This window comes from Oscarella lobularis, chromosome 15, assembly GCF_947507565.1.
Source record: "Oscarella lobularis chromosome 15, ooOscLobu1.1, whole genome shotgun sequence".
Lineage (NCBI taxonomy): Eukaryota > Metazoa > Porifera > Homoscleromorpha > Homosclerophorida > Oscarellidae > Oscarella > Oscarella lobularis.
This window is the reverse complement of record NC_089189.1, coordinates 857421-884971: the sequence shown is the minus strand read 5'-3', so window position 1 is coordinate 884971 and position 27551 is coordinate 857421. Positions and strand designations below refer to the sequence as shown.

General features: G+C 41.9%; 2 protein-coding genes across 2 annotated transcripts in view; both read left to right on the top strand.

Annotated features, from left to right (window-relative positions):
- Window positions 1-27551, top strand: part of LOC136196245 (serine/threonine-protein phosphatase 6 regulatory ankyrin repeat subunit A-like) — a 61314-nt gene that overhangs the window by 32664 nt on the left and 1099 nt on the right. The window lies entirely within an intron of this gene.
- Window positions 8354-27551, top strand: part of LOC136195866 (uncharacterized) — a 31373-nt gene continuing 12175 nt past the window's right edge. The window contains exons 1-2 of the mRNA XM_065985358.1: window positions 8354-8487; window positions 8545-8686. The gene's annotated coding sequence lies outside the window, so the exon portion shown is untranslated. The remainder of the gene's footprint in view (window positions 8488-8544; window positions 8687-27551) is intronic.

Sequence of the window (27551 nt, the reverse complement as noted above, 5' to 3'; positions counted from 1 at the left end):
GGAGAGACCCGTTGGCTAACCTCCTGTAATTTTGCTGTAATTTATTACAGGAGATACCCGTTTACTAACCCCCTGTAAATTCGCTGTAATTTATTACAGGAGAGACCCTTTGGCTAGCCCCAGTAATTTCGCTGTAATTTATTACAGGAGAGACCCGTTTGCTAACCCCCTGTAATTTCGCTGTAATTTATTACAGGAGAGACCCGTTTACTAACCCCCTGTAAATTCGCTGTAATTTATTACAGGAGAGACCCGTTGGCTAGCCCCTGTAATTTCGCTGTAGTTTATTACAGGAGTGACCCGTTGGCTAGCCTCTTTAATTTGGCTGTAATTTATTACAGGAGAGACCCGTTGGCTAACCCCCTATAATTTCGCTGTAATTTATTACAGGAGACACCCGTTGGCTAGCCTCCTGTAATTTCGCTGTAGTTTATTACAGGAGAGACCCGTTTGCTAACCCCCTGTAATTTCGCTGTAGTTTATTACAGGAGAGACCCTTTGGCTAGCCCCTGTAATTTCGCTGTAATTTATTACAGGAGAGACCCTTCGGCTAGCCCCTGTACTTTCGCTGTAGTTTATTACAGGAGAGACCCGTTGGCTAACCCCCTGTAATTTCGCTGTAGTTTATTACAGGAGAGACCCTTTGGCTAGCCCCTGTAATTTCGCTGTAATTTATTACAGGAGAGACCCGTTGGGCCCTCAACTTTATCTTCAATGCCTTAGAATCGAAGTTTAGGCCCTCAACTTTATCTTCAGGGCCTTAGAATCAAAGTTTAGGCCCTCATCTTTATCTTCAGGGCCTTAGAATCGAAGTTTATGCCCTCAACTTTATCTTCAGGGCCTTAGAATCAAAGTTTATGCCCTCAACTTTATCTTCAGGTCCCTAGAATCAAAGTTTAGGCCCTCACCTTTATCTTCAAATCCTTAGAATCAAAGTTTAGGCCCTCAACTTTATCTTCAGGTCCTTAGAATCAGAGTTTAGGCCCTCAACTTTATCTTCAGGTGCTTAGAATCAGAGTTTTGACCCTGAACTTTAACTTCAGACCGTTAGAATCAAAGTTTAGACCTTCAACTTTATCTTCAGGTTCTTAGAATCAGAGTTTTGGCCCTGAACTTTAACTTCAGACCCTTAGAATCAAAGTTTGGGCCTTCAAATTTCTCTTCATGGCCTTAGAATCAAAGTTTAGGCCTTCAACTTTATCTTCAGGGCCTTAGAATCAAAGTCTAGGCCCTCAACTTTATCTTCAGGGCCTTAGAATCAGAGTTTAGGCCCTCAACTTTATCTTCAGGTCCTTAGAATCAAAGTCTAGGCCCTCAACTTTATCTTCAGGCTCTTAGAATAAAAGTTTAGGCCCTCAACTTTATCTTCAGGCTCTTAGAATCAAAGTTTAGGCCATCAACTTTATCTTAGGTCCTTAGAATCAGAGTTTTGGCTCTGAACTTTAACTTCAGACCCTTAGAATCAAAGTTTGGGCCTTCAAATTTCTCTTCAGGGCCTTAGAATCAAAGACTAGGCCCTCAAGTTTATCTTCATGGCCTTAGAATCAGAGTTTAGGCCCTCAACTTTATCTTCAGGTCCTTAGAATCAAAATTTAGGCCGTCAACTTCATCTTCAGGTCCCTAGAATCAAAGTTTAGGCCCTCAACTTTATCTTCAGGTCCTTAGAATCAAAATTTAGGCCCTCAACTTCATCTTCAGGTCCCTAGAATCAAAGTTTAGGCCCTCAACTTTATCTTCAGGTCCTTAGAATCGGAGTTTGGGCCCTCAACTTTATCTTCAGGCCCTTAGAATCAAAGTTTAGGCGTTCAAATTTCTCTTCAGGGCCTTAGAATCAAAGTTTAGGCCTTCAACTTTATCTTCAGGGCCTTAGAATCAAAGTCTAGGTTCTCAACTTTATCTTCAGGGCCTTAGAATCAGAGTTTAGGCCCTCAACTTTATCTTCAGGTCCTTAGAATCAAAATTTAGGCCCTCAACTTTATCTTCAGGTCCTTAGAATGAAAGTTTAGGCTCTCAACTTTATCTTCAGGGCTTTAGCTAGCCCGTGTAAGTTCGCTGTAATTTATTACAGGAGAGACCCGTTTGCTAACCTTCTGTAATTTCGCTGTAATTTATTACAGGAGATACCCGTTGGCTAACCCCGTGTAATTTCGCTGTAATTTATTATTAGGATAGACCCGTTGTCTAGCCCCTGTAATTTTTCTGTAATTTATTCCAGGAGAGACCCGTTGGCTAGCCCCCTGTAATTTGGCTGTAACTTTTTACAGGAGAGACCCGTTAACTAACCCCCTGTAATTTCGCTGTAGTTTATTACAGGAGAGACCCATTGTCTAGCCCCTATAAATTCGCTGTAATTTATTACAGAAGATACCCGTTAGCTAGCCTCTGTAATTTCGCTGTAATTTATTACAGGAGAGACCCGTTGGCTAACCTTCTGTAATTTCGCTGTAGTTTATTACAGGAGAGACCCGTTGGCTAGCCCCCTGTAAATTCGCTGTAATTTATTACAGGAGATACCCGTTTGCTAACCCCCTTTAATTTCGCTGTAATTTATTACAGAAGAGACCCGTTGGCTAGCCCCTGTAATTTCGCTGTAATTTATTACAGGTGAGACCCGTTGGCTAACCCCCTTTAATTTCGCTGTAATTTATTACAGAAGAGACCCGTTGGCTATCCCCTGTAAATTCGCTGTAATTTATTGCAGGAGAGACCCGTTGGCTAGCCCCTGTAAGTTCGCTGTAATTTATTACAGGAGAGACCCTTTTGCTAGCCCCTGTAATTTCGCTGTAATTTATTACAGGAGAGACCCGTTGGCTAGCCCCTGTAATTTCGCTGTAATTTATTACAGGAAAGACCCGTTGGCTAGCCCCCTGTAATTTCGCTGTAATTTATTACAGGAGAGACTTGTTTGCTAACCCCCTGTAATTTCGCTGTAATTTATTACAGGAGAGACTTGTTTGCTAACCCCCTGTAATTTCGCTGTAATTTATTACAGGAGAGACCCGTTGGCTAACCTCCTGTAATTTTGCGTTAATTTATTACAGGAGAGACCCGTTGGCTAGCCCCTGTAATTTCGCTCTAATTTATTACAGGAGAGACCCGTTGGCTAACCCCCTGTAATTTCGCTGTAATTTATTACAGGAAAGAACCGTTGGCTAGCCCCCTGTAATTTCGCTGTAATTTATTACAGGAGAGAACCGTTGGCTAGCCCCCTGTAATTTCGCTGTAAATTATTACAGGAGAGACCCGTTGGCTAGCCCCTGTAATTTCGCTGTAATTTATTACAGGAGATACCCGTTGGCTAACCTCCTGTAATTTCGCTGTAATTTATTACAGGAGATACCCGTTAGCTAACCCCCTGTAATTTCGTTGTAATTTATTACAGGAGAAACCCGTTGGCTAACCCCCTGTAATTTCGCTGTAATTTATTACAGGAGAGACCCGTTGGCTAGCCCCTGTAATTTCGCTATAGTTTATTACAGGAGAGACCCGTTGGCTAGCCCCTGTAATTTCGCTGTAATTTATTACAGGAGATACCCGTTAGCTAACCCCCTGTAATTTCGCTGTAATTTATTACAGGAGAAACCCGTTGGCTAACCCACTGTAATTTTGCTGTAATTTATTACAGGAGATACCCGTTGGCTAACCCCCTGTAATTTCGCTGTAATTTATTACAGGAGATATCCTTTGGCTAACCCCCTGTAATTTCGCTGTAATTTATTACAGGAGAAACCCTTTGGCTAACCCACTGTAATTTCGCTGTAATATATTACAGGAGAAACCCGTTGGCTAGCCCCCTGTAATTTCGCTGTCATTTATTACAGGAGATACGCGTTGGCTAACCCCCTGTAATTTCGCTGTAATTTATTACAGGAGAGACCCGTTGGCTAACCCCCTGTAATTTCGCTGTAATTTATTACAGGAGAGACCCGTTGGCTAACCCCCTTTAATTTCGCCTTAATTTATTACAGGAGAAACCCGTTGGCTAACCCCCTATAATTTCGCTGTAATTTATTACAGGAGATACCCGTTAGCTAACTCCTGTAATTTCGCTTTAATTTATTACAGGAGAGACCCGTTGGCTAACCCCCTGTAATTTCGCTGTAATTTATTACAGGAGAGACCCGTTGGCTAACCCCCTTTAATTTCGCCTTAATTTGTTACAGGAGAAACCCGTTGGCTAACCCCCTGTAATTTCGCTGTAATTTATTACAGGAGACACCCGTTGGCTAGCCTCCTGTAATTTCGCTGTAGTTTATTACAGGAGAGACCCGTTTGCTAACCCCCTGTAATTTCGCTGTAGTTTATTACAGGAGAGACCCTTTGGCTAGCCCCTGTAATTTCGCTGTAATTTATTACAGGAGAGACCTTTCGGCTAGCCCCTGTACTTTCGCTGTAATTTATTACAGGAGAGACCCGTTGGCTAACCCCCTGTAATTTCGCTGTAGTTTATTACAGGAGAGACCCTTTGGCTAGCCCCTGTAATTTCGCTGTAATTTATTACAGGAGAGACCCGTTGGGCCCTCAACTTTATCTTCAATGCCTTAGAATCGAAGTTTAGGCCCTCAACTTTATCTTCAGGGCCTTAGAAACAGAGTTTAGGCCCTCAACTTTCTCTTTAGCTCCTTAGAATCAAAGTTTAAGCCCTTAACTTTATCTTTAGGACCTTAGAATCAAAGTTTAGGCCCTCATCTTTATCTTCAGAACCTTAAAATCGAAGTTTATGCCCTCAACTTTATCTTCAGGGCCTTAGAATCAAAGTTTAGGCCCTCATCTTTATCTTCAGGGCCTTAGAATCGAAGTTTATGCCCTCAACTTTATCTTCAGGGCCTTAGAATCAAAGTTTAGGCCCTCAACTTTATCTTCAGGTCCCTAGAATCAAAGTTTAGGCCCTCAACTTTATCTTCAAATCCTTAGAATCAAAGTTTAGGTCCTCAACTTTATCTTCAGGTCCTTAGAATCAGAGTTTAGGCCCTGAACTTTATTTTCAGGTGCTTAGAATCAGAGTTTTGACCCTGAACTTTAACTTCAGACCGTTAGAATCAAAGTTTAGACCTTCAACTTTATCTTCAGGTTCTTAGAATCACAGTTTTGGCCCTGAACTTTAACTTCAGACCCTTAGAATCAAAGTTTGGGCCTTCAAATTTCTCTTCATGGCCTTAGAATCAAAGTTTAGGCCTTCAACTTTATCTTCAGGGCCTTAGAATCAAAGTCTAGGCCCTCAACTTTATCTTCAGGGCCTTAGAATCAGAGTTTAGGCCCTCAACTTTATCTTCAGGTCCTTAGAATCAAAGTCTAGGCCCTCAACTTTATCTTCAGGCCCTTAGAATAAAAGTTTAGGCCCTCAACTTTATCTTCAGGCTCTTAGGATCAAAGTTTAGGCCATCAACTTTATCTTAGGTCCTCAGAATCAGAGTTTTGGCTTTGAACTTTAACTTCAGACCCTTAGAATCAAAGTTTGGGCCTTCAAATTTCTCTTCAGGGCCTTAGAATCAAAGTTTTGGCCTTCAACTTTATCTTCAGGGCCTTAGAATCAAAGTCTAGGCCCTCAAGTTTATCTTCAGGGCCTTAGAATCAGAGTTTAGGCCCTCAACTTTATCTTCGGGTCCTTAGAATCAAAGTCTAGGCCCTCAACTTTATCTTCAGGCCTTTAGAATGAAAGTTTAGGCCCTCAACTTTATCTTCAGGTCCTTAGAATCAAAGTTTAGTCTCTCAACTTTATCTTCAGGTCCTTAGAATCGGAGTTTAGGCCCTCAACTTTATCTTCAGGCCCTTAGAATCAAAGTTTAGGCGTTCAACTTTATCTTCAGGGCCTTAGAATCAAAGTTTAGGCCCTCAACTTTATCTTCAGGTCCTTAGAATCAAAGTTTAGTCTCTCAACTTTATCTTCAGGTCCTTAGAATCAAAGTTTAGGCCTTCAACTTTATCTTCAGGTCCTTAGAATCAAAGTTTAGTCTCTCAACTTTATCTCCAGGGCCGTAGAATCAAAGTCTAGGCCCTCAACTTTATCTTCAGCGCCTTAGAATCAGAGTTTAGGCCCGCAACTTTATCTTTAGGTCCTTAGAATCAAAGTCTAGGCCCTCAACTTTATCTTCAGGCCCTTAGAATAAAAGTTTAGGCCCTCAACTTTATCTTCAGGCTCTTAGAATCAAAGTTTAGGCGATCAACTTTATCTTAGGTCCTTAGAATCAGAGTTTTGACCCTGAACTTTAACTTCAGACCGTTAGAATCAAAGTTTAGACCTTCAACTTTATCTTCAGGTTCTTAGAATCAGAGTTTTGGCCCTGAACTTTAACTTCAGACCCTTAGAATCAAAGTTGGGGCCTTCAAATTTCTCTTCAGGGCCTTAGAATCAAAGTTTAGGCCTTCAACTTTATCTTCAGGGCCTTAGAATCAAAGTCTAGGCCCTCAACTTTATTTTCAGGGCCTTAGAATCAGAGTTTAGGCCCTCAACTTTATCTTCAGGTCCTTAGAATCAAAATTTAGGCCGTCAACTTCATCTTCAGGTCCCTAGAATCAAAGTTTAGGCCCTCAACTTTATCTTCAGGTCCTTAGAATCAAAATTTAGGCCCTCAACTTTATCTTCAGGTCCTTAGAATGAAAGTTTAGGCTCTCAACTTTATCTTCAGGGCCTTAGCTAGGCCGTGTAAGTTCGCTGTAATTTATTACAGGAGAGACCCGTTGGCTAACCTTCTGTAATTTCGCTGTAATTTATTACAGGAGAGACTTGTTTGCTAACTCCCTGTAATTTCGCTGTAATTTATTACAGGAGAGAACCGTTGGCTTGCCCCCTGTAATTTCGCTGTAAATTATTACAGGAGAGACCCGTTGGCTAGCCCCTGTAATTTCGCTGTAATTTATTACAGGAGATACCCGTTGGCTAACCTCCTGTAATTTCGCTGTAATTTATTACAGGAGATACCCGTTAGCTAACCCCCTGTAATTTCGTTGTAATTTATTACAGGAGAAACCCGTTGGCTAACCCCCTGTAATTTCGGTGTAATTTATTACAGGAGAGACCCGTTGGCTAGCCCCTGTAATTTCGCTATAGTTTATTACAGGAGAGACCCGTTGGCTAGCCCCTGTAATTTCGCTGTAATTTATTACAGGAGATACCCGTTAGCTAACCCCCTGTAATTTCGCTGTAATTTATTACAGGAGAAACCCGTTGGCTAACCCACTGTAATTTTGCTGTAATTTATTACAGGAGATACCCGTTGGCTAACCCCCTGTAATTTCGCTGTAATTTATTACAGGAGATACCCTTTGGCTAACCCCCTGTAATTTCGCTGTAATTTATTACAGGAGAAACCCGTTGGCTAACCCACTGTAATTTCGCTGTAATATATTACAGGAGAAACCCGTTGGCTAGCCCCCTGTAATTTCGCTGTCATTTATTACAGGAGATACGCGTTGGCTAACCCCCTGTAATTTCGCTGTAATTTATTACAGGAGAGACCCGTTGGCTAACCCCCTGTAATTTCGCTGTAATTTATTACAGGAGAGACCCGTTGGCTAACCCCCTTTAATTTCGCCTTAATTTATTACAGGAGAAACCCGTTGGCTAACCCCCTGTAATTTCGCTGTAATTTATTACAGGAGATACCCGTTGGCTAACCCCTGTAATTTCGCTGTAATTTATTGCAGGAGATATCCGTTATTCAGAATTAATTCTACATTAATTGAGAATAAATTCTGCATTAATTGAGAATAAATTCTGCATTATTTCAGAATAAATTCTACATTAAGTCAGAATAAATTCTGCATTAATGCAGAATAAATTCCCGATTTATTCTGCATTAATTAAGAATTAATTCTGCATTTATTCAGAAATAATTCTGCAATAATTGAAAATAAATTCTGCATTATTTCAGAATAAATTCTGCATTAATCTAGAATAATTTATGCATTAATTCAGAATAAATTCTGAATTAATTGAGAATAAATTTCGCATTTATTCTTCAATAATTGAGAATAAATTCTGCATCAATTTTGCATTTATTCAGAATAAATTCCGCATTTATTCTGCATTAATTTAGAATTTATTTTGCATTTCATCCGAATTAATTCTGCAATAATTCAGAATAAAATCTGCATTAATTCAGAATTAATTCTGATTTAATGCAGAATTTATTCTGAATTAATGCAGAATTTATTCTGAATTAATGCAGAATTTATTCTGAATTAATGCAGATTTTATTCTGAATTAATGCTGAATTTTATTCTGAATTAATGCAGAATAGATTCTTCATTAATTCTTCATTAATTCTACATTAATTCAGTATAAATTCTGAATTAATTCAGAATAAATTCTGAATTAATTCAGAATAAATTCTGTGTTTATTCAGAGAATGTGAGATTTTTTCGCGAAGTTTTAGCGCGCGTTACACTCGAAAAGCCCTTCTCGTCGTTCGTCTCCTGTGCATCGCTTAGCGAGCGAGTTTGAGGTTCTTGATCGACTTCTTGTCGTGTTCCTTCACGTTCTGAACGGTTATTGCTAAGTTTTTCGTCGTCATGGCGTTTCGGGGTGTACGAGCGATCTTTTAGAACGATCGCCGACGTATCGTCGACTCACGACGGAGCGCCTGTCGTTTTCTTCACCTTACATACGATCATGGATGCTTCATGGCAGCGTAGCTCTCGTAAAGAATATAGAATGTTGAAAAGAAAGCTGAAGCACCTTGTCTACGTAAGTTCACGATCTTTTATTCTGCATTAATTCAGAATTAATTCTGTTTTTATTCAGAATTAATTCTGCATTAATTCAGAATAAATTCTGCATTACTTCAGAATAAATTCCTCATTTTTTCTGCATTAATTCAGAATTAATTCTGCATTTATTCAGAATAAATTCTGAATTAATTCTGCATTAATTCAGAATTAATTCTGCATTTATTCAGAATTAATTTTGCATTAATTCAGAATAAATTCTGCATTAATTCAGAATAAATTCTGCTTTAATTCAGAATAACTTCTGCATTTATTCAGAATAAATACTGCATTAATTCAGAATAAATTCTGCATTAATTCAGAATAAATTCTGAATTCATTCAAAATAAATTCTGCATTAATTCAGAATAAATTTCGCATTTATTCTGCATTAATTCAGAATTAATTCTGCTTTTATTCAGAATAAATTCTGCATTAATTCAGAATAAATTCTGCATTAATTCAGAATTAATTCTGAATTAATTCAGAATAAATGCTACATTTATTCAGAATAAATTCTGCATTAATTCAGAATAAGTTCTGCATTAATTCAGAATAAATTCTGCATTAATTCAGAATAAATTCCGCATTTATTCAGAATAAATTCGGCATTAGTTCCGAATAAATTCTGCATTAATTCAGAATAAATTCTGCTTTTATTCAGAATAAGTTCTGCATTAATTCAGAATAAATTCTGCATTAATTCAGAATAAATTCTGCATTAATTTAGTTTAAATTCCGCATTTATTCAGAATAAATTCGGCATTAGTTCCGAATAAATTCTGCATTAATTCAGAATAAATTCTAAATTAATTCAGAATAAATTCTGCATTAATTCAGAATAAATTCTGAATTAATTCTTAATAAATTCTGCATTAATGCAGAAATTATTCTAGATTAATGCAGAATAAATTCTGCATTAATTCAGAAAAAATTCTGCATTAATTCAGAATAAATTCTGCATTAATTCAGAATAAATTTTACATTTATTCGGAATAAATTCTTCATTAATTCAGAATAAATTCCGCATTTATTCTGCATTAATTCAGAATTAATTCTGCATTTATTCAGAATTAATTCTGCATTTATTCAGAATTTGTCCTGGGTACAATTTGTCCCCAGGACAAATTGTCCTGGGACAATTTGTCTTGGGACAATTTGTCCTGGGACAATTTGTCCTGCGGACAATTTGTCCTGGGGACAGTTTGTCCTTGAACAATTTGTCCTGGGACAATTTGTCCTTGGGACAATTTGTCCTGGGACAATTTGTCCTGGGACAATTTGTCTTTGGGACAATTTGTCTTGGGGACAATTTGTCCTGGGAGATTTTGTCCTGGGACAATTTGTCCTGGGACAATTTGTCCTGGAACAATTTGTCTTGGGACAATTTGTCCTGCGACAATTTGTCCTGGGGACAATTTGTCGTGGGGACAATTTGTCCTGGGGACAATTTGTCCTGGGGTCAATTTGTCCTAGGACAATTTGTCCTTCTCCTATGCCTTTTGCCTTCTCCCTTTGCCTTTTGCTTTCTCCTTTGCCTTTTGCCTTCTCCTTTGCCTTTTGCCTTCTCCCTTTGCCTTTTGCCTTCTCCTTTGCCTTTTGCCTTCTCCCTTTGCCTTTTGCCTTCTCCTTTGCCTTTTGCTTTCTCCCTTTGCCGTTTGCCTTCTCCCTTTGCCTTTTGCCTTTTCCCTTTGCCTTTTGCCTTCTCCTTTGCCTTTTGCCTTCTCCTTTGCCTTTTGCCTTTTCCTTTTGCCTTTTGCTTTCTCCTTTGCCTTTTGCCTTCTCCCTTTGCCTTTTGCCTTCTCCCTTTGCCTTTTGCTTTCTCCCTTTGCCTTTTGCCTTCTCCCTTTGCCTTTTGCCTTTTCCCTTTGCCTTTTGCCTTCTCCTTTGCTTTTTGCCTTCTCCTTTGTCTTTTGCCTTCTCCCTTTGCGTTTTGCCTTCTCCCTTTGCCTTTTGCCTTCTCCCTTTGCGTTTTGCCTTCTCCCTTTGCCTTTTGCCTTCTCCCTTTGCCTTTTGCCTTCTCCCTTTGCCTTTTGCCTTCTCCCTTTGCCTTTTGCCTTTTCCTTTGCCTTTTGCCTTCTCCCTTTGCCTTTGCCTTCTCCCTTTGCCTTTTGCCTTCTCCTGTGCCTTTTGCCTTCTCCCTTTTTGTAAACAGGGTGTTCCTGGAGGATGTCAGATAAGTGCCGTGCAATTGTTTAGGAGTTGTGCGGCTTTGTTAATGTGTATAGGGGCAATGTTAGGGCAGAGTCAATACTGATAGGTATATAATGGTTCCTAATTGTGTTACATATTTCTAATTAGTTTTCTTAGGGGCATAGGGATGGGAGGAACAATGACAAGGAGATGGGGCGCGAGGGAGAAGAGGAACAAGCAGGCAGGGAGGAGAAGGAATATCAAGGGATCGATGGTATGTGATGTAGGTAGAGTTTTAGTTATTGAGGGGTCTCTAATTCGTTTTATAGATGTGTAAGAGCGTAAGGAAGAATGATACGAGCAACGGATGCGAGTGAGAAGAGGAGGATTGGAAGGGAAGGCAATCAGAAGGGAGGATGACTATCGAGGGGGCAAAGGTATGTGATGTAGGTAGAGTTGTCTTGGGGACAATTGTCCTGGGACATTTGGTCCTGGGACAATTTGTCCAGGGACAATTTGTCCTGGGACAATTTGTCCTGGGACAATTTTTCCTGGGAAAATTTGTCCTTACAGGAGAGACCCGTTGGCTAGCCCCCTGTAATTTCGCTGTAATTTATTACAGGAGAGACCCTTTGGCTAGCCCCTGTACTTTTGCTGTAGTTTATTACAGGAGAGACCCGTTGGCTAACCCCCTGTAATTTCGCTGTATTTTATTACAAGAGAGACCCGTTGGCTAGCCCCTGTAATTTCGCTGTAATTTATTACAGGAAAGACCCGTTGGCTAGCCCCCTGTAATTTCGCTGTAATTTATTACAGGAGAGGCTTGTTTGCTAACCCCCTGTAATTTCGCTGTAATTTATTACAGGAGAGACTTGTTTGCTAACCCCCTGTAATTTCGCTGTAATTTATTACAGGAGAGACTTGTTTGCTAACCCCCTGTATTTTCGATGTAATTTATTACAGGAGAGACCCGTTGGCTAACCCCCTGTAATTTCGCTGTAATTTATTACAGGAGATACCCGTTTACTAACCCTCTGTAAATTCGCTGTAATTTATTACAGGAGAGACCCTTTGGCTAGCCCCAGTAATTTCGCTGTAATTTATTACAGGAGAGACCCGTTTGCTAACCCCCTGTAATTTCGCTGTAATTTATTACAGGAGAGACCCGTTTACTAACCCCCTGTAAATTCGCTGTAATTTATTACAGGAGAGACCCGTTGGCTAACCCCCTGTAAATTCGCTGTAATTTATTACAGGAGATACCCGTTTACTAACCCTCTGTAAATTCGCTGTAATTTATTACAGGAGAGACCCTTTGGCTAGCCCCAGTAATTTCGCTGTAATTTATTACAGGAGATACCCGTTTACTAACCCTCTGTAAATTCGCTGTAATTTATTACAGGAGAGACCCTTTGGCTAGCCCCAGTAATTTCGCTGTAATTTATTACAGGAAAGACCCGTTGGCTTGCCCCCTGTAAATTCGCTGTAATTTATTACAGGAGAGACCCTTTGGCTAGCCCCAGTAATTTCGCTGTAATTTATTACAGGAGAGACCCGTTTGCTAACCCCCTGTAATTTCGCTGTAATTTATTACAGGAGAGACCCGTTTACTAACCCCCTGTAAATTCGCTGTAATTTATTACAGGAGAGACCCGTTGGCTAACCCCCTGTAAATTCGCTGTAATTTATTACAGGAGATACCCGTTTACTAACCCTCTGTAAATTCGCTGTAATTTATTACAGGAGAGACCCTTTGGCTAGCCCCAGTAATTTCGCTGTAATTTATTACAGGAGAGACCCGTTTGCTAACCCCCTGTAATTTCGCTGTAATTTATTACAGGAGAGACCCGTTTACTAACCCCCTGTAAATTCGCTGTAATTTATTACAGGAGAGACCCGTTGGCTAGCCCCTGTAATTTCGCTGTAGTTTATTACAGGAGAGACCCGTTGGCTAGCCTCTTTAATTTGGCTGTAATTTATTACAGGAGAGACCCGTTGGCTAACCCCCTGTTAATTCGCTGTAATTTATTACAGGAGAGACCCGTTGGCTAGCCCCTGTACTTTCGCTGTAGTTTATTACAGGAGACACCCGTTGGCTAGCCTCCTGTAATTTCGCTGTAGTTTATTACAGGAGAGACCCGTTTGCTAACCCCCTGTAATTTCGCTGTAATTTATTACAGGAGACACCCGTTGGCTAGCCTCCTGTAATTTCGCTGTAGTTTATTACAGGAGAGACCCTTTGGCTAGCCCCTGTACTTTCGCTGTAGTTTATTACAGGAGAGACCCTTTAGCTAGCCCCTGTAATTTCGCTGTAATTTATTACAGGAGAGACCCTTTGGCTAGCCCCTGTACTTTCGCTGTAGTTTATTACAGGAGAGACCCGTTGGCTAGCTCCTGTAATTTCGCTGTAGTTTATTACAGGAGAGACCCGTTAGCTAGCTCCTGTAATTTCGCTGTAGTTTATTACAGGAGAGACCCATTAGCTAGCCCTTGTAATTTCGCTGTAATTTATTACAGGAGAGACCCTTTGGCTAGCCCCTGTAATTTCGCTGTAATTTATTACAGGAGAGACCCGTTGGGCCCTCAACTTTATCTTCAGGTCCTTAGAATCAAAGTCTAGGCCCTCAACTTTATCTTCAGGGCCTTAGAATCAAAGTTTAGGCCCTCAACTTTATCTTCAGGTCCTTAGAATCAAAGTTTAGTCTCTCAACTTTATCTTCAGGCTCTTAGAATCAAAGTTTAGGCCCTCAACTTTATCTTCAGGTCCTTAGAATCAGAGTTTTGGCCATGACCTTTATCTTCATACCCTTAGAATCAATGTTTGGGCCTTCAACTTTATCTTCAGGGTCTTAGAATTAGAGTTTAGGCCCTCAACTTTATCTTTAGCTCCTTAGAATCAAAGTTTAGGCCCTCAACTTTATCTTCAGGTCCTTAGAATCAAAGTTTAGGACCTCAACTTTATCTTCAGGCCCTTAGAATCAAAGTTTAGGCTCTCAACTTTATCTTCAGGGCCTTAGCTAGCCCGTGTAAGTTCGCTGTAATTTATTACAGGAGAGACCCGTTGGCTAACCCCCTGTAATTTCGCTGTAATTTATTACAGGAGATACCCGTTGGCTAACCCCGTGTAATTTCGATGTAATTTTTGGGAGAATTTGTCCTGGGACAATTTGTCCTGGGGACAATTTCTCCTGGGGCAATTTGTCCTGGGACAATTTGTCCTGGGGACAATTTGTCCTAAAGACAATTTGTCCTTGGACAATTTGTTCTGGGGACAATTTATCCAGGGACAATTTGTCCTGGGGACAATTTATCCTGGGACAATTTGTCCTGGGGACAATTTGTCCTTGGTGAATTTGTCCTGGGGACAATTGGTCCTGGCACAATTTGTTCTGGGACAATTTGTCCTGGGACAATTTGTCCTGGGACAATTTGTCCTGGGGACAAATTGTCCCTCTTCCAATATTCGCGAAACCGCTCTGTACGTGTTGCCGTGCCATTCTATAGGCGTAGCAATGTGAAACCCCGATTTTTAATAGTTTATTTATGACGTCACAATGTTAAACCGGTGAGGTCACGTGCTTATGTTAGCGCGCGCGTCTCGTTTCGAAGAAACACGGTTTCTGGCTCGTTTTCGACGATGCGAAGGTCCGAGCGACGTCAAAAGGTAAGTAGTAGATAGTTACGAAGCAGTTTAGAGCGTTCGTCGCCCGCGGAGTACGTACACCGCCTGCCGGAATATATACACCGCCTGCCGGCGGAGTACTTACACCGCCTGCTGGCGGAGTACGTACACCGCTTTCCGGAATATATACACCGCTTTCCGGAATATATACACCGCCTGCTGGCGGAGTACGTACACCGCCTGCCAGAATATAAACACCGCCTGCCAAAATATCTACACCGCCTGGTGGAATATATTCACCGCCTGCTGGTGGAGTACGTTCACCGCCTGCCGGAATATCTACACCGTCTGCCGGAATACATACACCGCCTGCCGGAATATATACACCGCCTGCCGGCGGAGTACGTACACCGCTTGCCGGAATATATACACCGCCTGCCGGAATATATACACCGCCTGCCGGAATATATACACCGCCTGCCGGAATATATACACCGCCTGCCGGCGGAGTACGTACACCGCCTGCCGGAATATATACACCGCCTTCCGGCGGAGTACGTACACCGCCTGCCGGAATATATACACCGCCTGCCGGCGGAGTACGTACACCGCCTGCCAGAATATATACACCGCCTACCGGAATATATACACCGCCTGCCGGCGGAGTACGTACACCGCCTGCCGGAATATATACACCGCTTGCCGGAATATATACACCGCCTGCCGGAATATATACACCGCTTTCCGGAATATATACACCGCCTGCAGGCGGAGTACGTACACCGCCTGCCGGAATATATACACCGCCTGCCGGCGGAGTACGTACACCGCTTACCGAAATATATACACCGCCTGCCGGAATATATACACCGCCTGCCGGCGGAGTACGTACACCGCCTGCCGGAATATATACACCGCCTGCCGGCGGAGTACGTACACCGCCTGCCGGAATATATACACCGCCTGCCTGCGGAGTACGTACACCGCTTACCGGAATATATACACCGCCTGCCGGCGGAGTACGTACACCGCTTGCCGGAATATATACACCGCCTGCCGGAATATATACACCGCCTGCGGGCGGAGTACGTACACCGCTTGCCGGAATATATACACCGCCTGCCGGCGGAGTACATACACCGCCTGCCGGAATATATACACCGCCTGCCGGCGGAGTACGTACACCGCCTGCCGGAATATATACACCGCCTGCCGGCGGAGTACGTACACCGCTTACCGAAATATATACACCGCCTGCCGGAATATATACACCGCCTGCAGGAATATATACACCGCCTGCCGGCGGAGTACGTACACCGCCTGCCGGAATATATACACCGCCTGCCGGAATATATACACCGCCTGCCGGAATATATACACCGCCTGCCGGCGGAGTACGTACACCGCCTGCCGGAATATATACGCCGCCTGCCGGCGGAGTACGTACACCGCTTGCCGGAATATATACACCGCCGGCCGGCGGAGTACGTACACCGCCTGCCCGAATATATACACCGCCGGCCGGCGGAGTACGTACACCGCCTGCCGGAATATATACACCGCCTGCCCGCGGAGTACGTACACCGCTTGCCGGAATATATACACCGCCTGCCCGCGGAGTACGTACACCGCTTGCCGGAATATATACACCGCCTGCCCGCGGAGTACGTACACCGCTTACCGAAATATATACACCGCCTGCAGGCGGAGTACGTACACCGCTTACCGAAATGTATACACCGCCTGCCGGAATATATACACCGCCTTCCGGCGGAGTACGTACACCGCTTGCCGGAATATATACACCGCCTGCCGGAATATATACACCGCCTGCGGGCGGAGTACGTACACCGCTTGCCGGAATATATACACCGCCTCCCGGCGGAGTACGTACACCGCCTGCCGGAATATATACACCGCCTGCCGGCGGAGTACGTACACCGCTTGCCGGAATATATACACCGCCCTCCGGCGGAGTACGTACACCGCTTACCGAAATATATACACCGCCTGCCGGAATATATACACCGCCTTCCGGCGGAGTACGTACACCGCTTGCCGGAATATATACACCGCCTGCCGGAATATATACACCGCTTTCCGGAATATATACACCGCCTGCAGGCGGAGTACGTACACCGCCTGCCGGAATATATACACCGCCTGCCGGCGGAGTACGTACACCGCTTACCGAAATATATACACCGCCTGCCGGAATATATACACCGCCTGCAGGAATATATACACCGCCTGCCGGCGGAGTACGTACACCGCCTGCCGGAATATATACACCGCCTGCCGGAATATATACACCGCCTACCGGAATATATACACCGCCTGCCGGCGGAGTACGTACACCGCTTGCCGGAATATATACACCGCCTGCCGGCGGAGTACGTACACCGCCTGCCGGAATATATACACCGCCTGCCGGCGGAGTACGTACACCGCTTGCCGGAATATATACACCGCCGGCCGGCGGAGTACGTACACCGCCTGCCGGAATATATACACCGCCGGCCGGCGGAGTACGTACACCGCCTGCCGGAATATATACACCGCCTACCGGCGGAGTACGTACACCGCCTGCCGGAATATATACACCGCCGGCCGGCGGAGTACGTACACCGCTTACCGAAATATATACACCGCCTGCAGGCGGAGTACGTACACCGCTTACCGAAATATATACACCGCCTGTCGGAATATATACACCGCCTGCAGGAATATATACACCGCCTGCCGGCGGAGTACGTACACCGCTTGCCGAAATATATACACCGCCTGCCGGAATATATACACCGCCTTCCGGCGGAGTACGTACACCGCTTGCCGGAATATATACACCGCCTACAGGCGGACTACGTACACCGCTTGCCGGAATATATACACCGCCTGCCGGAATATATACACCGCCTGCGGGCGGAGTACGTACACCGCTTGCCGGAATATATACACCGCCTGCCGGCGGAGTACGTACACCGCCTGCCGGAATATATACACCGCCTACCGGGGGAGTACGTACACCGCTTGCCGGAATATATACACCGCCTGCCGGCGGAGTACGTACACTGCTTGCCGGAATATATACACCGTCTGCCGGCGGAGTACGTACACCGCCTGCCGGAATATATACACCGCCTGCCGGAATATATACACCGCCTGCCGGCGGAGTACGTACACCGCCTGCTGGAATCTATACACCGCCTGCCGGCGGAGTACGTACACCGCTTGCCGGAATATATACACCGCCTGCCGGCGGAGTACATACACCGCCTGCCGGAATATATACACCGTCTGCCGGCGGAGTACGTACACCGCTTGCCGGAATATATACACCGTCTGCCGGCGGAGTACGTACACCGCCTGCCGGAATATATACACCGTCTGCCGGCGGAGTACGTACACCGTCTGCCGGAATCAAAGTTTAAGCCCTCAACTTTATCTTCAGGTCCTTAGAATCAAAGTTTAGGACCTCAACTTTATCTTCAGGCCCTTAGAATCAAAGTTTAGTCTCTCAACTTTATCTTCAGCTCCTTAGAATCAAAGTTTAGGCCCTCAACTTTATCTTCAGGCTCTTAGAATCAAAATTTAGGCCCTCAACTTTATCTTAAGGTCCTTAGAATCAGAGTTTTGGCCATGACCTTTATCTTCAGGCCCTTAGAATCAATGTTTGGGCCTTCAACTTTATCTTCAGGGTCTTAGAATTAGAGTTTAGGACCTCAACTTTATCTTCATGGCCTTAGAATCAAAGTTTAGGCCCTCAACTTTATCTTCAGGTCCTTAGAATGAAAGTTTTGGCTCTCAACTTTATCTTCAGGGCCTTAGCTAGCCCGTGTAAGTTCGCTGTAATTTATTAAAGGAGAGACCCGTTGGCTAACTCCCTGTAATTTCGCTGCAATTTATTACAGGAGATACCCGTTGGCTAACCCCGTGTAATTTCGCTGTAATTTATTATTAGGATAGACCCGTTGTCTAGCCCCTGTAATTTCGCTGTAATTTATTCCAGGAGAGACCCTTTGGCTAGCCCCCTGTAATTTGGCTGTAACTTTTTACAGGAGAGACCCGTTGGCTAGCCCCCTGTAAGTTGGCTGTAATTTATTCCAGGAGAGACCCGTTGGCTAGCTCCCTGTAAATTCGCTGTAATTTATTACAGGAGAGACCCGTTGGCTAGCCCCCTGTAATTTCGCTGTAATTTATTACAGGAGAGACCCGTTGGCTAGCCCCCTGTAATTTCGCTGTAATTTATTACAGAAGAGACCCGTTTGCTAGCCCCTGTAAATTCGCTGTAATTTATTACATGAGAGACCCGTTGGCTAGCCCCCTGTAACTTCGCTGTAATTTATTGCAGGAGAGACCCGTTGGCTAGCACCTGTAAGTTCGCTGTAATTTATAACAGGAGTGACCCTTTTGCTAGCCCCTGTAATTTCGCTGTAATTTATTACAGGAGAGACCCTTTGGCTAACCCCTGTAATTTCGCTGTAATTTATTACAGGAGAGACCCGTTGGGCCCTCAACTTTATCTTCAATGCCTTAGAATCGAAGTTTAGGCCCTCAACTTTATCTTCAGGGCCTTAGAAACAGAGTTTAGGCCCTCAACTTTCTCTTTAGCTCCTTAGGATCAAAGTTTAAGCCCTTAACTTTATCTTTAGGACCTTAGAATCAAAGTTTAGGCCCTCATCTTTATCTTCAGAACCTTAAAATCGAAGTTTATGCCCTCAACTTTATCTTCAGGGCCTTAGAATCAAAGTTTAGGCCCTCATCTTTATCTTCTGGGCCTTAGAATCGAAGTTTATTCTCTCAACTTTATCTTCAGGGCCTTAGAATCAATTTTTTGGCCCTCAACTTATCTTCAGGTCCTTGGAATCAAAGTTTAGGCCCTCAACTTTATCTTCAGGTCCCTAGAATCAAAGTTTAGGCCCTCAACTTTATGTTAAAATCCTTAGAATCAAAGTTTAGGCCCTCAACTTTATCTTCAGGTCCTTAGAATCAGAGTTTAGGCCCTCAACTTTATCTTCAGGTCCTTAGAATCAGAGTTTTGACCCTGAACTTTAACTTCAGACCGTTAGAATCAAAGTTTAGACCTTCAACTTTATCTTCAGGTTCTTAGAATCAGAGTTTTGGCCCTGAACTTTAACTTCAGACCCTTAAAATCAAAGTTTGGGCCTTCAAATTTCTCTTCAGGGCCTTAGAATCAAAGTCTAGGCCCTCAACTTTATCTTCAGGCCCTTAGACTAAAAGTTTAGGCCCTCAACCTTATCTTCAGGCTCTTAGAATCAAAGTTTAGGCCATCAACTTTATCTTAGGTCCTTAGAATCAGAGTTTTGGCTCTGAACTTTAACTTCAGACCCTTAGAATCAAAGTTTGGGCCTTCAAATTTCTCTTCAGGGCCTTAGAATCAAAGTTTTGGCCTTCAACTTTATCTTCAGGGCCTTAGAATCAAAGTCTAGGCCCTCAAGTTTATCTTCAGGGCCTTAGAATCAGAGTTTAGGCCCTCAACTTTATCTTCAAGTCCTTAGAATCAAAGTCTAGGCCCTCAACTTTATCTTCAGGCTCTTAGAATAAAAGTTTAGGCCCTCAACTTTATCTTCAGGCTCTTAGAATCAAAGTTTAGGCCATCAACTTTATCTTAGGTCCTTAGAATCAGAGTTTTGACCCTGAACTTTAACTTCAGACCGTTAGAATCAAAGTTTAGACCTTCAACTTTATCTTCAGGTTCTTAGAATCAGACTTTTGGCCCTGAACTTTAACTTCAGACCCTTAGAATCAAAGTTTGGGCCTTCAAATTTCTCTTCAGGGCCTTAGAATCAAAGTTTAGGCCTTCAACTTTAACTTCAGACCCTTAGAATCAAAGTTTTGGCGTTCAACTTTATCTTCAGGGCCTTAGAATCTAAGTTTAGGCCCTCAACTTTATCTTCAGGCTCTTAGAATCAAAGTTTAGCCCCTCAACTTTATCTTCAGGTCCTTAGAATCAGAGTTTTGGCCATGACCTTTATCTTCAGGCCCTTAGAATCAATGTTTGGGCCTTCAACTTTATCTTCAGGGTCTTAGAATTAGAGTTTAGGCCCTCAACTTTATCTTCAGGGCCTTAGAATCAGAGTTTAGGCCCTCAACTTTATCTTCAGGTCCTTAGAATCAAAGTCTAGGCCCTCAACTTTATCTTCAGGCCCTTAGAATAAAAGTTTAGGGCCTCAACTTTATCTTCAGGCTTTTAGAATCAAAGTTTAGGCCATCAACTTTATCTTCAGGTCCTTAGAATCAAAGTCTAGGCCCTCAACTTTATCTTCAGGCCCTTAGAATAAAAGTTTAGGGCCTCAACTTTATCTTCAGGCTTTTAGAATCAAAGTTTAGGCCATCAACTTTATCTTCAGGTCCTTAGAATCAGAGTTTTGGCTCTGAACTTTAACTTCAGACCCTTAGAATCAAAGTTTGGGCCTTCAAATTCCTCTTCAGGGCCTTAGAATCAAAGTTTAGGCCTTCAACTTTATCTTCAGGGCCTTAGAATCAAAGTTTAGGCCCTCAACTTTATCTTCAGGTCCTTAGAATCAAAATTTAGGCCCTCAACTTCATCTTCAGGTCCCTAGAATCAAAGTTTAGGTCCTCAACTTTATCTTCAGGTCCTTAGAATCAAAATTTAGGCCCTCAACTTCATCTTCAGGTCCCTAGAATCAAAGTTTAGGCCCTCAACTTTATCTTCAGGTCCTTAGAATCAAAGTTTAGTCTCTCAACTTTATCTTCACGTCCTTAGAATCGGAGTTTAGGCCCTCAACTTTATCTTCTGGCCCTTAGAATCAAAGTTTGGGCCTTCAAATTTCTCTTCAGGTCCTTAGAATCAAAGTCTAGGCCCTCAACTTTATCTTCAGGCCCTTAGAATAAAAGTTTAGGGCCTCAACTTTATCTTCAGGCTTTTAGAATCAAAGTTTAGGCCATCAACTTTATCTTCAGGTCCTTAGAATCAGAGTTTTGGCTCTGAACTTTAACTTCAGACCCTTAGAATCAAAGTTTGGGCCTTCAAATTCCTCTTCAGGGCCTTAGAATCAAAGTTTAGGCCTTCAACTTTATCTTCAGGGCCTTAGAATCAAAGTTTAGGCCCTCAACTTTATCTTAGGTCCTTAGAATCAGAGTTTTGGCTCTGAACTTTAACTTCAGACCCTTAGAATCAAAGTTTGGGCCTTCAAATTTCTCTTCAGGGCCTTAGAATCAAAGTTTTGGCCTTCAACTTTATCTTCAGGGCCTTAGAATCAAAGTCTAGGCCCTCAAGTTTATCTTCAGGGCCTTAGAATCAGAGTTTAGGCCCTCAACTTTATCTTCAAGTCCTTAGAATCAAAGTCTAGGCCCTCAACTTTATCTTCAGGCTCTTAGAATAAAAGTTTAGGCCCTCAACTTTATCTTCAGGCTCTTAGAATCAAAGTTTAGGCCATCAACTTTATCTTAGGTCCTTAGAATCAGAGTTTTGACCCTGAACTTTAACTTCAGACCGTTAGAATCAAAGTTTAGACCTTCAACTTTATCTTCAGGTTCTTAGAATCAGACTTTTGGCCCTGAACTTTAACTTCAGACCCTTAGAATCAAAGTTTGGGCCTTCAAATTTCTCTTCAGGGCCTTAGAATCAAAGTTTAGGCCTTCAACTTTAACTTCAGACCCTTAGAATCAAAGTTTTGGCGTTCAACTTTATCTTCAGGGCCTTAGAATCTAAGTTTAGGCCCTCAACTTTATCTTCAGGCTCTTAGAATCAAAGTTTAGCCCCTCAACTTTATCTTCAGGTCCTTAGAATCAGAGTTTTGGCCATGACCTTTATCTTCAGGCCCTTAGAATCAATGTTTGGGCCTTCAACTTTATCTTCAGGGTCTTAGAATTAGAGTTTAGGCCCTCAACTTTATCTTCAGGGCCTTAGAATCAGAGTTTAGGCCCTCAACTTTATCTTCAGGTCCTTAGAATCAAAGTCTAGGCCCTCAACTTTATCTTCAGGCCCTTAGAATAAAAGTTTAGGGCCTCAACTTTATCTTCAGGCTTTTAGAATCAAAGTTTAGGCCATCAACTTTATCTTCAGGTCCTTAGAATCAAAGTCTAGGCCCTCAACTTTATCTTCAGGCCCTTAGAATAAAAGTTTAGGGCCTCAACTTTATCTTCAGGCTTTTAGAATCAAAGTTTAGGCCATCAACTTTATCTTCAGGTCCTTAGAATCAGAGTTTTGGCTCTGAACTTTAACTTCAGACCCTTAGAATCAAAGTTTGGGCCTTCAAATTCCTCTTCAGGGCCTTAGAATCAAAGTTTAGGCCTTCAACTTTATCTTCAGGGCCTTAGAATCAAAGTTTAGGCCCTCAACTTTATCTTCAGGTCCTTAGAATCAAAATTTAGGCCCTCAACTTCATCTTCAGGTCCCTAGAATCAAAGTTTAGGTCCTCAACTTTATCTTCAGGTCCTTAGAATCAAAATTTAGGCCCTCAACTTCATCTTCAGGTCCCTAGAATCAAAGTTTAGGCCCTCAACTTTATCTTCAGGTCCTTAGAATCAAAGTTTAGTCTCTCAACTTTATCTTCACGTCCTTAGAATCGGAGTTTAGGCCCTCAACTTTATCTTCTGGCCCTTAGAATCAAAGTTTAGGCGTTCAAATTTCTCTTCAGGGCCTTAGAATCAAAGTTTAGGCCTTCAACTTTATCTTCAGGGCCTTAGAATCAAAGTTTAGGCCCTCAACTTTATCTTCAGGTCCTTAGAATCAAAATTTAGGCCCTCAACTTCATCTTCAGGTCCCTAGAATCAAAGTTTAGGCCCTCAACTTTATCTTCAGGTCCTTAGAATCAAAGTTTAGTCTCTCAACTTTATCTTCAGGTCCTTAGAATCGGAGTTTAGGCCCTCAACTTTATCTTCAGGCCCTTAGAATCAAAGTTTAGGCGTTCAACTTTATCTTCAGGGCGTTAGAATCAAAGTTTAGGCCCTCAACTTTATCTTCAGGTCCTTAGAATCAAAGTTTAGTCTCTCAACTTTATCTTCAGGCTCTTAGAATCAAAGTTGAGGCCATCAACTTTATCTTCATTTCCTTAGAATCAAAGTTTAGGCCCTCAACTTTATCTTCAGGTCCTTAGAATCAGAGTTTTTGCCATGACCTTTATCTTCAGGCCCTTAGAATCAATGTTTGGGCCTTCAACTTTATCTTCAGGGTCTTAGAATTAGAGTTTAAGCCCTCAACTTTATCTTTAGCTCCTTAGAATCAAAGTTTAGGCCCTCAACTTTATCTTCAGGTCCTTAGAATCAAAGTTTAGGACCTCAACTTTATCTTCAGGCCCTTAGAATCAAAGTTTAGGTCGTCAACTTTATCTTCAGGGCCTTAGAATCAAAGTTTAGGCCTTCAACTTTATCTTCAGGTCCTTAGAATGAAAGTTTAGGCTCTCAACTTTATCTTCAGGGCCTTAGCTAGCCCGTGTAAGTTCGCTGTAATTTATTACAGGAGAGTCCAGTTGGCTAACCCCCTGTAATTTCGCTGTAATTTATTACAGGAGATACCCGTTGGCTAACCCCGTGTAATTTCGCTGCAATTTATTATTAGGATAGACCCGCTGTCTAGCCCCTGTAATTTCGCTGTAATTTATTCCAGGAGAGACCCGTTGGCTAGCCCCCTGTAATTTGGCTGTAACTTTTTACAGGAGAGACCCGTTGGCTAGCTCCCTGTAAGTTGGCTGTAATTTATTCCAGGAGAGACCCGTTGACTAACCCCCTGTAATTTCGCTGTAGTTTATTACAGGGGAGACCCATTGGCTAGCCCCTATAAATTCGCTGTAATTTATTACAGGAGATACCCGTTAGCTAGCCTCTGTAATTTCGCTGTAATTTATTACAGGAGAGACCCGTTGGCTAACCCCCTGTAATTTCGCTGTAATTTATTACAGGAGAGAACCGTTGGCTAGCCCCCTGTAATTTCGCTGTAATTTATTACAGGAGAGAACCGTTGGCTAGCCCCCTGTAATTTCGCTGTAAATTATTACAGGAGAGACCCGTTGCCTAGCCCCTGTAATTTCGCTGTAATTTATTGCAGGAGAGACCCGTTGGCTAACCCCCTGTAATTTCGCTGTAATTTATTACAGAAGAGACCCGTTGGCTAGCCCCTGTAAATTCGCTGTAATTTATTACATGAGAGACCCGTTGGCTAGCCCCCTGTAACTTCGCTGTAATTTATTGCAGGAGAGACCCGTTGGCTAGCCCCTGTAAGTTCGCTGTAATTTATTACAGGAGAGACCCTTTTGCTAGCCCCTGTAATTTCGCTGTAATTTATTACAGGAGAGACCCGTTGGCTAACCCCCTGTAATTTCGCTGTAATTTATTACAGGAGAGAACCGTTGGCTAGCCCTCTGTAATTTCGCTGTAATTTATTACAGGAGAGAACCGTTGGCTAGCCCCCTGTAATTTCGCTGTAAATTATTACAGAAGAGACCCGTTGGCTAGCCCCCTGTAAATTCGCTGTAATTTATTACATGAGAGACCCGTTGGCTAGCCCCCTGTAACTTCGCTGTAATTTATTGCAGGAGAGACCCGTTGGCTAGCCCCTGTAAGTTCGCTGTAATTTATTACAGGAGAGACCCTTTTGCTAGCCCCTGTAATTTCGCTCTAATTTATTACAGGAGAGACCCGTTGGCTAACCCCCTGTAATTTCGCTGTAATTTATTACAGGAGAGAACCGTTGGCTAGCCCCCTGTAATTTCGCTGTAATTTATTACAGGAGAGAACCGTTGGCTAGCCCCCTGTAATTTCGCTGTAAATTATTACAGGAGAGACCCGTTGCCTAGCCCCTGTAATTTCGCTGTAATTTATTACAGGAGATACCCGTTGGCTAACCTCCTATAATTTCGTTGTAATTTATTACAGGAGAAACCCCTTGGCTAACCCCCTGTAATTTCGCTGTAATTTATTACAGGAGAGACCCGTTGGCTAACCCTTTTTAATTTCGCTGTAATTTATTCCAGGAGAGACCCGTTGGCTAGCCCCTGTAATTTCGCTATAGTTTATTACAGGAGAGACCCGTTGGCTAGCCCCTGTAATTTCGCTGTAATTTATTTCAGGAGAAACCCGTTGGCTAACCCACTGTAATTTCGCTGTTATTTATTACAGGAGATACCCGTTGGCTAACCCCCTGTAATTTCGCTGTAATTTATTACAGGAGATACTCTTTGCCTAACCCTCTGTAATTTCGCTGTAATTTATTACAGGAGAAACCCGTTGGCTAACCCACTGTAATTTCGCTGTAATATATTACAGGAGAAACCCGTTGGCTAGCCCCCTGTAATTTCGCTGTAATTTATTACAGGAGATACGCGTTGGCTAACCCTCTGTAATTTCGCTGTAATTTATTACAGGAGAGACCCGTTGGCTAACCCCCTGTAATTTCGCTGTAATTTATTACAGGAGAGACCCGTTGGCTAACCCCCTTTAATTTCGCCTTAATTTATTACAGGAGAGACCCGTTGGCTAACCCCCTGTAATTTCGCTGTAATATATTACAGGAGAAACCCGTTGGCTAACCCCCTGTAATTTCGCTGTAATTTATTACAGGAGAGACCCGTTGGCTAACCCCCTGTAATTTCGCTGTAATTTATTACAGGAGAGACCCGTTGTCTAGCCCCTGTAATTTCGCTGTAATTTATTACAGTAGAGACCCGTTGGCTAACCCCCTGTAATTTCGCTGTAATTTATTACAGGAGAAACCCGTTGCTAACCCCCTGTAATTTCGCTGTAATTTATAACAGGAGAGACCCGTTGGCTAACCCCCTTTAATTTCGCTGTAATTTATTACAGGAGAGACCCGTTGGCTAACCCCTGTAATTTCGCTGTAATTTATTGCAGGAGATATCCGTTATTCAGAATTAATTCTACATTAATTGAGAATAAATTCTGCATTAATTCAGAATAAATTCTGCATTAATCTAGAATAATTTCTCCATTAATTCAGAATAAATTCTGCATTAATTCAGAATAAATTCTGCTTTAATTCAGAATAACTTCTGCATTTATTCAGAATAAATACTGCATTAATTCAGAATAAATTCTGCATTAATTCAGAATAAATTCTGAATTCATTCAAAATAAATTCTGCATTAATTCAGAATAAATTTCGCATTTATTCTGCATTAATTCAGAATTAATTCTGCTTTTATTCAGAATAAATTCTGCATTAATTCAGAATAAATTCTGCATTAATTCAGAATTAATTCTGAATTAATTCAGAATAAATGCTACATTTATTCAGAATAAATTCTGCATTAATTCAGAATAAGTTCTGCATTAATTCAGAATAAATTCTGCATTAATTCAGAATAAATTCCGCATTTATTCAGAATAAATTCGGCATTAGTTCCGAATAAATTCTGCATTAATTCAGAATAAATTCTGCTTTTATTCAGAATAAGTTCTGCATTAATTCAGAATAAATTCTGCATTAATTCAGAATAAATTCTGAATTAATTCTGCATTAATTCAGAATTGATTCTGCATTTATTCAGAATTAATTTTGTATTAATTCAGAATAAATTCTGCATTAGTTCAGAATAAATTCTGTATTAATTCAAAATAAATTCTGAATTAATTCTGCATTAATTCAGAATAAATTCTGCATTAATTCAGAATAACTTCTGCATTTATTCAGAATAAATTCTGCATTAATTCAGAATAAATTCTGCATTAATTCAGAATAAATTCTGCATTAATTTAGTTTAAATTCCGCATTTATTCAGAATAAATTCGGCATTAGTTCCGAATAAATTCTGCATTAATTCAGAATAAATTCTAAATTAATTCAGAATAAATTCTGCATTAATGCAGAAATTTTTCTAGATTAATGCAGAATAAATTCTGCATTAATTCAGAAAAAATTCTGCATTAATTCAGAATAAATTCTGCATTAATTCAGAATAAATTTTACATTTATTCGGAATAAATTCTTCATTAATTCAGAATAAATTCCGCATTTATTCTGCATTAATTCAGAATTAATTCTGCATTTATTCAGAATTAATTCTGCATTTATTCAGAATTTGTCCTGGGTACAATTTGTCCCCAGGACAAATTGTCCTGGGACAATTTGTCTTGGGACAATTTGTCCTGG